The sequence below is a fragment of the Aethalodelphis obliquidens genome, unplaced genomic scaffold (assembly GCF_003676395.1).
Source record: "Aethalodelphis obliquidens isolate GAN/ISIS:26980383/991018 unplaced genomic scaffold, ASM367639v1 scaffold2, whole genome shotgun sequence".
NCBI classification, from domain to species: Eukaryota; Metazoa; Chordata; class Mammalia; order Artiodactyla; family Delphinidae; genus Aethalodelphis; species Aethalodelphis obliquidens.
Genome location: NW_020837946.1, coordinates 3,261,412 through 3,271,042, shown reverse-complemented (window position 1 = coordinate 3,271,042; position 9,631 = coordinate 3,261,412). Strand labels below are relative to the sequence as shown.

Below are 9,631 nucleotides of genomic sequence, written 5' to 3'. Positions count from 1 at the left end.
TGGTACATATATACAATGGAATACTTCTCAGCCCTAAAAAAGAATGAAATAGTGCCATTTGCAGCAACATAGATGGACCTAGAAATTATCATACTAAGCGAAGTCAGTCAGAGAAAGACAAATATCACATGATATCACTTATGTGTGGGATCGAAAAAATAGTACAAATGAACTTATTTACAAAACAAAAATAGACTCACAGACTTAGAAAACAAACTACGGTTACCAAAGGGGAAAGGAGTGGAGGATAAGTTAGGGCTTTGGGATTAACAGATACACACTACTATATATAAAATAGATAAACAACAAGGACTTACTATATAGCACAGGGAACTATATTCAATATCTTGTAATAATCCATAATGGAAAAGAATCTGAAAAAGACTAGATATTGGTATATGCATACCTGAATCACTTTGCTGTACACCTGAAACTAACACAACATTGTAAATCAACTATACTTCAATTTTTTTAAAAAATAAAAGATAAAATACATATTAAAAAGAAACGGTCCTGATACCGACTTTTAAGGGATCTGTTAATTTTATAAGCAACAGTAAAGTATATGGTAAGGAAATGAAAAACATGAGAACCGGCTCACAGGGTTTCTGGAAACTCTGGGTTACGTATAAGTGTCACCTTACTTCCCGGGTTCGCACACAGAGTTGATGGTGCTTGGCCAGAGCGCCTATGTAGCCCAGAGGACAGAAATAGCCACACGCACTTCCAGTGCTTCCGCGGGCACAGCAGACAACCAGAGCTCTAACCCGAGCAGAATTGTGTGCCTTTTGAAAGTGCCTTATAAATTATCCAATGTGACATCACAATGATCCTATAAGGTTTAGTTTCCTCCTCTGTAAAACGGAGATATCAGTATTTGTTCACCTAACAGCACTGATCATTTATGTATTTATTTACATTCCTATCCCCATTTCGCAGATACGGAAAGTTTCGAAAGTAGTTCCTGGGGGAAAGAATGTAGTTTTGTTTGATCTTTCTTTATCAATAGTAAGTGAGAGGGAGGAGGGGGGAGTGATTTGATGCGCCCAGCTCCGGAAGGGAAAGGGAAGATGGTGACGCCCTTTAATGTCCAGGGGATTTGGGAAGGACAAGCAGGCACAGCACGGTGGCTGGAGCTGGCGGTGGTGCGTCGCACGCTCCGGGTTTGAGGCGCCCCTGAGCGCGAGTCCGGGCGCGGAAAGTGAGACGGCGGCGCGGGGACTCGGAGGTCCTTACGCAGGGAATCCTCGCCCCCGGCCCCGCCCCGTCTGTGCGCGGATGCTGACCCCGCCGCGAGCCGCGGCTGTGACTTGCGGGACTTTTTTTGGCGCGCAAGGTCTCGGTGCCCTCCCCGTGGCGGGGCTACCGGCGTTTGAGCTTCCGGGTCCAGCCGCGTCCAGGCAGGAGGGAAGACGTGGAGGGGCGCGCGTCTGCCGCAGGAAACACGGGGTCCAGAGTCCCATTTACGAGTGAGGCGTTCCCACGAGTTAGTCTGTGGCTTTGGGGAACGCTCTTTCCTGGGCCTCAGTTTCCCCATCTGTAAAACCGGAGTAAATCGCGCAGAATTGGGATGGGAATTACACGAGGTCCCGCGCGCTCCGAGGGCGAGAAAGGCCGGCGGCTCCCTTCGCGCCGAGGGCAGGACGGCGGCGGCCGCATCACCGGGCAGTCTCCCGACTCGCCAGGTGTGGGCTCAGCCCTCCGCTCCCTGCCTTCCTCCCCGCCTTGCTCCCCGAAGTAGGCTGGGGGCGAGGAGCGACGGGCTCTGCCCGGCACTGGCGCCTCCCGCGCTGGCGCCCCGGGTGTCTGCCCCGCCGGCACCCGGAGGTGCCCGGCGCTCCCGGAGCTGGGCGCGGCGCGGTCCTCGTGACCCGGCGGACGCCTCCGGGACCTCGCCCCTCCCTCCTGGCTGTGCGCCCTGCGCCCTGCCTGGCCTGTATTTGCCCTCCTGGCCTCAACGCACCGCGACCCGACGCCCGGCCCGTCGCCTTGCTCTCCCTAGCAGGACCGCAGAGAGCAACTCCGGGGTCCGGGCCAGGGCCGACAGGCACCCGGAAAGGAGTCGGTGAGTTCGGGGAGAAGGGGGAACGGCGGGGTCCGGTGGCGCCCGGGATGGAGGCCGCAGGTTCAGGGCGGGTCCGCGGTGCTGCGTGCAGCCCCACCGGTGTGAAAACACCCCCAGGGGCCCCCAGGCCTCGGTCCCGGCCGATGAGGAGGACGCGTCCAACCCACCGAACCCCAAACCCAGGCTTCACCCAGATAGCTTGGCAAGCTGGTCTGGATCCTCAGGGAGCAAAACAGTGTGGTTTTTTGTTTGCGGTACGCGGGCCTCTCACTGTTGTGGCCTCTCCCGTTGCGGAGCACAGGCTCCGGACGCGCAGGCTCAGCGGCCATGGCCCACGGGCCCAGCCGCTCCGCGGCATGTGGGATCTTCCCGGGCTGGGGCACTAACCCGTGTCCCCTGCATCGGCAGGCGGACTCTCAACCACTGCGCCACGAGGGAAGCCCAAAACAGTGGGGGTTTTTTGGGGGTTTTTTTTTTGTTTTTTTCCTAAACATCTTTATTGGGGTATAATTGTTTTACAATGGTGTGTTAGTTTCTGCTTTATAACAAAGTGAATCAGTTATACATATACATATGTTCCCATATCTCTTCCCTCTTGCGTCTCCCTCCCTCCCACCCTCCCTATCCCACCCCTCCAGGCGGTCACAAAGCACCGAGCTGATATCCCTGTGCTATGCGGCTGCTTCCCACTAGCTATCTACCTTACGTTTGGTAGTGTATATATGTCCATGCCTCTCTCTCGTTTTGTCACAGCTTACCCTTCCCCCTCCCCATATCCTCAAGTCCTTTCTCCAGTAGGTTTGTGTCTTTATTCCTGTCTTACCCCTAGGTTCTTCATGACATTTTTTTTTTAAACTCCATATATATGTGTTAGCATACGGTATTTGTCTTTCTTTCTGACTTCATTCTGTATGACAGACTCTAGGTCTATCCACCTCATTACAAATAGCTCAATTTCGTTTCTTTTTATGGTTGAGTAATATTCCATTGTATATATGTGCCACATCTTCTTTATCCATTCATCCGATGATGGGCACTTAGGTTGTTTCCATCTCCGGGCTATTGTAAATAGAGCTGCAATGAACATTGTGGTACCTGACTCTTTTTGAATTATGGTTTTCTCAGGGTATATGCCCAGTAGTGGGATTGCTGGGCCATCTGGTAGTTCTATTTGTAGTTTTTTAAGGAACCTCCATACTGTTCTCCATAGTGGCTGCACCAATTCACGTTCCCACCAGCAGTGCAGGCGTGCTCCCTTTTAGCCCTGTTGCGGATCTCCATGCAGACGGGGCTGAGGCTGCCGGCCTCGGAGGAGACTCACTCTGGCTGGTCGCCCAGGGGCCTGAGGCTGTTTGGGGAGAGACCCCTCCTGCCCGGAGAGAGAGAGCCCGGGTGGTGTCATGGCATATGGGAGGAGGCGTCCTGGACTTTGGGGCCTCTGAAAACCCCAGTTTTATTGGAATTATGTTTTGTTTTCCAACACGCCCCTCGACAGCCCACCATCTTGTTATCGGGATGGGGGAAGGGTCTGTAGACGAGGAGAGTCACACAGTGGGTGGCCCCGGGTCCCTGCCTGAGCCAGACCTCTTTACAAATCCCCTGCAGTTTCCTAGACTGTGTCCTACTCACCTTAACCAAATGTTGAAAACCCCATTTCATTTTCAGTTGGGTTGGGGTCTTTGCCTTTTTATGTTTGTTTTTTAAAATTTTAGTTACACATTTCTTTCTGAGAGGTTGGAATGATAAAGGGGGGAGGTGAGGCCCCCACTAGCCCACCAGGTGCAAAGGTGGCACTGCGCTTGGCCGTGAAGCCCCGAGGAGAAGGTCAGGGCTTGCAGACCATGGCGGCGGAGCAGTGACACTGGCACCTGGGTTCAGCCCGTTCACCTCTGTCCTCCGACGTCCAGCCCTCCACTGGATTGTCAGCCGCTCCGCTGACCTCAGTAAGACACAGCTCTCTTGGGCAAGAGCCCCCTGCCTGAATCTCCAGGGCCTCACGCCTTAGATCCAAGCACCAATCATAGGTGCCTGCGCTCCACCACCTCCAAAATCTGGGTGCAGTGGTAGGAGCCCCGCAGGATTCACTGAAGACGATTCCAGGCACATAGACTAGCAGTCAGTGGGTCTTATTGATTAAGGCATTTGTGACTGAAAAATTAAAGCCAGCTGAGTGGAAGGCTTGGGGGTGGTGAAGAGGCTGCAGAGCCCCGTAGGCTGCACAGAAGGGAGACTTTGGTGCCTCGGATGACAGTGTGGTGACTTCTCGTGGCTGCCCCCAGTTCATGCCATTGGGTCAGCCTTCTAGGGCTGTTCTTTTCAGAAGCAGTCTCTGGAGGAAGAGCCCGCTCCCCTCTACCCACCTTGTAACCTCTCCCTTTAATCCTGACATCCTGGCATCACCCAGGGCTGGAGAGAGACATAGAGGTCATGGTACAGATGGAAAAACTGAGACCCAGAGAGGAAGGGGACTTGTCCCAAGTCGCAGGGCTGGCTGGTGCCTGAACTAGGATAGGAACCCAATTCCTGGAGCTCAGCCGTGTCCTCGTCCCTCAGTGTCACCTTGGGACCCGTCCTTGCTGTGGAGACTAGAGCTGAGGCTTTAGCTGCAGGTGCAGAACTATGTCCATGCGTAAACAAGGTTTCCAGCAGCTTCCCAGGGAGCTGGGAGAACGGAGAGAATGGACAGGCGGGAGGCAAGCTGCAGGGCCGTTGCTGCTGGACTTATTTCAGAGCACCTGCCGTGGGTGGGGGGGAAGGTGCTCACTTTGCAGCTGACGAGGGCAGCAGGCCCTGCCTGCAGAAGTGACCACACAGGCCAGCTTTGGGAAGCAGCCGCAAAGGGTTAACACAGAGGCCCCACAGCTGGCGCCTGGCCTTCCCTCAGGAACGTGCCCACACCTTTATCGGCAAGAGTTGCCCACCTGATTCTGAGTCATTCCTGCCATTGTTTGTTGGGCATCGAAGAGGAGCTTGGACTTGCTGCAGAGTTTATCTGCTCCGGCGGTGGTGACTACGCATAACTGCTGTCGCTTCCAGCTCGGGGGCCGCCAGCCCAGGTTTTATGTAGGAGGGATCCCCGCCCAGATCTCCCTTTAATGTGGCCAAAATATGAACTCAAATCTCTAACAGATAAAGATGACCCACCATTGAAATGGCGGTGGTCTGGGTTCAGGATATCCACTTGGTGAAACCTGTTCTGTCTCTTCCCAACTCACTAACCTCGGTGTCACGCTCTCTTTTCTCCATTATAGCTTTTAAGCAGTGGGGGAGGGCTCACAGGCTCAAAGATTAAAAATGTGATTACATCTGAGCCATGGGCCAGGCGCAAATTGAAAGTGGTTTGTTCAGGAAGCTCATGACTGGGCGTAATCTGCACCGAAGTGGAGCCAGGAGCAGGTGGAGCCTGGTGGGGTCTGCCCCCGCCCCAGCACGCATGCCCTGGCAGGTTCCCCCAGGCTAGGGCAGGGCAGAGCCCGGCCCCCTCCATGGGTCCAGCATGTCCTCTGCTGCCATGTTCCCCCTCGACTGTTACGGTTGGAGGGATACCGGTTGGAGATCAGGGTCTTGGTGAGCAAGCTAAGTGGGGAGTGAGGAGAGAGATGATTGTGGCTGAAAGGCTGTTCCCTTCCATGAACCCACGTGGATCCCTCAGCGTGGCCGTACCTGGCAGAGGAGCTGCCCTTCCCCCATACCCCAAGTTCCCCCATCAGCCTGACGCAGGCCAGAAGGGGTGCTAGCAACACACTCCTCGATTGCCAGAGACTTTTGGTTTATGCATTTTGAATACTGAAATCAAACGTATTCTCCATTCAACTTCAGATTATTTTCTAAAGATAGTTTTTTAAAAGCTTTAAACCATCACCCCACCACCCATCATCACCACCACCAACAACAAGAACAACAAAAATAATAAATTAATAAAAATAATAAAAAGCTGGGACTTCCCTGGCAGTCCAGTGGTTAAGACTTCACCTTCCAATGCAGGGGGTGCGGGTTCAATCCCTGGCTGGGGAACTGAGATCCCACATGCCTCGGGGCCAAAAAAACAGAACATAAAACAGAAGCAATGTTGTAACAAATTCAATAAAGACTTTAAAAATGGTCCACATCAAAAAATCTTTAAATAAATAAGTAGCTTTAAGCTTCTGCACATCATTAATTCACTACATGGGAAGATTTGGTCACAGTAGATAAAGACCCATGTCGTGGACCACCCGTGTCGTGGACCCATGTCGGGAGCCAGGCTCCTGACCCCAGGCTGTCCTGAGAACATGCTTCCCTCGGAAGCATCGCGTCCCTGCTGCATGGCACAGGACGCTACACACGGGATGTGTCTGAAATTTGGAATCACTCTCCCTCCCCTCCTCTGCCTGCACCTCCTGTTCACCCAGAAGTTGGGCCAGAGTTAAAAATAGGCGCCACAGGGCTTCCCTGGTGGCGCAGTGGCTGACAGTCCGCCTGCCGATGCAGGGGATACGGGTTCGTGCCCCGGTCCGGGAGGATCCCACATGCCGCGGAGCGGCTGGGCCCGTGAGCCATGGCCGCTGAACCTGTGAGTCCGGAGCCTGTGCTCCGCAATGGGAGAGGCCACAACAGTGAGAGGCCCGCGTACTGCAAAAAAAAAAAAAGGCACCACATATACCCTGAGAATACCATAATTCAAAAAGAGTCACGTACCACAATGTTCATTGCAGCTCTGTTTACAATAGCCAGGACGTGGAAGCAACCTAAGTGTCCATTGACAGAAGATGTGGCACATATATACAATGGAATATTACTCAGCCATAAAAAGAAAACGAAATTGAGTTATTTGTAGTGAGGTGGATGGACCTAGAGTCTGTCATACAGAGTGAAGTAAGTCAGAAAGAGAAAAACAAATACCGTATGCTAACACATATATATGGAATTTAAGGGAAAAAAATATCATGAAGAACCTAGGGGTAAGACAGGAATAAAGACACAGACCTACTAGAGAATGGACTTGAGGATATGGGGAGGGGGAAGGGTAAGCTGTGACAAAGCGAGAGAGTGGCATGGACACATATACACTACCAAACGTAAGGTAGATAGCTAGTGGGAAGCAGCCGCATAGCACAGGGATATCAGCTCGGTGCTTTGTGACCGCCTGGAGGGGTGGGATAGGGAGGGTGGGAGGGAGACGCAAGAGGGAGGGGATATGGGGATATATGTATAGGTATAGCTGATCTGTTATACAGCAGAAACACACCGTTGTAAAGCAATTATACTCCAATAAAGATGTTAAATAAATCAAATAAAGATAGGCCCCAGAGTAAAATTTTTCAGATGATGTCTCATCCGTGAGGCACCAGCCGTCTGCTCTTGGTTTAGTCTGTGGGATGCTTGTTTTTCAGAGTCTGTACTGCGTCATTCCTGACTTCATTAAACAGAGCATCATGAGCACATATCACTGTCCTCAACAATTCAGGGTCATCCCTGGCACCTCCGAAATGGCGCTAAGCCATGGTGCCGTGGTCCCCTTGAAGCGTGGGAGGCTGTCTGCTTCCCTCTGCATCCTGGTCTCCCCTGTTCACATCTCAGTAGGTTGCTGCCCGGCATCACTCCAGGCAGCAGGCAGCCAGGCTGAGCCTCTTCACCACCCGACCCCGGCAGGCACCCACCTCACCAGAGGTGCCCGGACCCTCCCTGGTCCAGTGCGCGCCCGTTCCCAGGCCTTTTCAATGGCCTTTTCTATCTGAGCTGGGAAACCAAGTACATCCTTATTAGAAAGACACATCAAACAAAAGAAACAGACTTGAGAGGGGGCTGGGGTGGCGGGGGGGATCCTGTGGGTGTGAAGCGTCCGGGTGGCAGTTCTGACTCCTAGTGACCTTTCCATCCATCCCTTATCGGTCACTGACATGCTCCAAGACGGTTACGCTTGCGTGACAAGAAAGATATACTTGTTTCCTTTTGTTTTGCTTTTCTCCCCCACACCTCACAATTTTAGTTTCTTGAAATAAGGCCTGGAACTGTGACTTTTCCTTTAGGAGAGGAGAGAGAATGCTAACTACTCAGCTGATGGTCACGGCTTTCCTCTGCTCTGGGAAGAGAATTTCAATGAATGGGCTTCTTATGATAGAATTTTTTTCAACAATGGTGAAAAACAAAAATGAGTAAACCCCAGCCATCCATCAAATGACTTTTTCTTTTTCTTTTTTTTTTTTTTTTGGCGGTACGCGGGCCTCTCAGTGTTGTGGCCTCTCCCGTTGCGGAGCACAGGCTCCGGACGCACTGAGCACAGGCTCAGCGGCCATGGCTCACGGGCCCAGCCGCTCCGCGGCCTGTGGGATCTTCCCGGACTGGGGCACGAACCCGCGTCCCCTGCATCGGCAGGCGGACTCTCAACCACTGCGCCACCAGGGAAGCCCCATCAAATGACTTTTTGTTCCAGTTTTTTTAAAAACAGAAACTGTGTGCTCTAGAGGAGCATCCGGAATCAGTCCTGATTTAATGTTTTCATGTCCAAAATCTAAAGTCAACCGTAATGAAAATAGTTTGAACGATTCTGGCACATCAGGGCATCCTCTTAACGCATCGTTCACAGTCAGCACGGTGCTTGAGGATGGAAATACTGAGGGGTCGGTGCAAAAAATTTAAGAAATTATTTTTCACGGACTTTAAGGCACAAGCCAGGAAACAGTTTAGTTGACAGCTGTGGGATCTCCGTGGACATCTCCATTTTAGCTGGCATCGAGTGTTTCTCAGAAAACGGCACTTTTCATAATTAACCTCTTGTACAGCAAAGCAGTTTTCTAACAGAGCAAGTTGTGTTCACATTTCTGCAGAGAGTACTTTCGGCTGGTCAGCACTGGTGAGAGGGAGAAGTTCCCCAGAATTCAGAAGCAACATTGGGTCTTTCGACTGGTGTTAAGGTTTCCCAGTGAGAGCAGACAGATTGGATCCCTTCTCTGATGTTCCTAAAAAGCAGTTTTCAGTCCTCAGTGAAGAGTGGCTGAAGTCGCCCAGAGGTTCTTGAACTCTCGGTTGCCCGCAGGGAACCTGTCACCCAAACAGAATCTTCCCCCAGAGCAGAGCTGGACTGGGTGTAGTGGCCACAGTCTCTGGCCAAGGGGCCCCTGTGTGGCCTGACGAAGACCAGAGAGGTGGGAGCACAGAAAAGCTCCCCCATGTGCCAGGGAGAAGTCGCCGTCATCGCGATATGTGATGTCACCAGCTGCTAGGTGTGAAGAAATACTCAAGGGGCAGGCGTGATGGGGGAGGGAGAGACAGGTGGAGGTGTCATCAGAAGATCTTGTTAGGATGCAGATTCTGAGTCAGGAGTTCTGGGGCAGGGCCTGGGAGTCTGCATGTCTCACAGGCTCTGGGAGCTGCTGCTGGTCTGCAGAGCACACTCTGCATAGCGAGCAAGGTGGTAAAGCTCTCCTTCTCTTGCTTTTTGAGATTTGGATTTTCCTTCCTTTGTCCTCTTGGCATTGATTGGGGTCTTTAGTGTCCTCGGAAAGGGCATAACGTCACCTGAAGCCTGACTCCTGGGGTGTGGGGATTGTACGCATGGGTTCGTTTATTTCGACTGCACACATTTCC

The 9,631-nt window shown here is 52.2% G+C and overlaps 1 protein-coding gene across 2 annotated transcripts in view; it reads left to right on the top strand.

Moving 5' to 3' along the window:
* Positions 1 to 1,646: 1,646 nt before the first annotated feature.
* The window catches only part of MLPH (melanophilin), a 41,309-nt gene continuing 33,324 nt past the window's right edge, over positions 1,647 to 9,631 (top strand). For both annotated transcript variants that reach the window (XM_027117327.1, XM_027117318.1), the window contains exon 1: positions 1,647 to 2,065. The gene's annotated coding sequence lies outside the window, so the exon portion shown is untranslated. The remainder of the gene's footprint in view (positions 2,066 to 9,631) is intronic.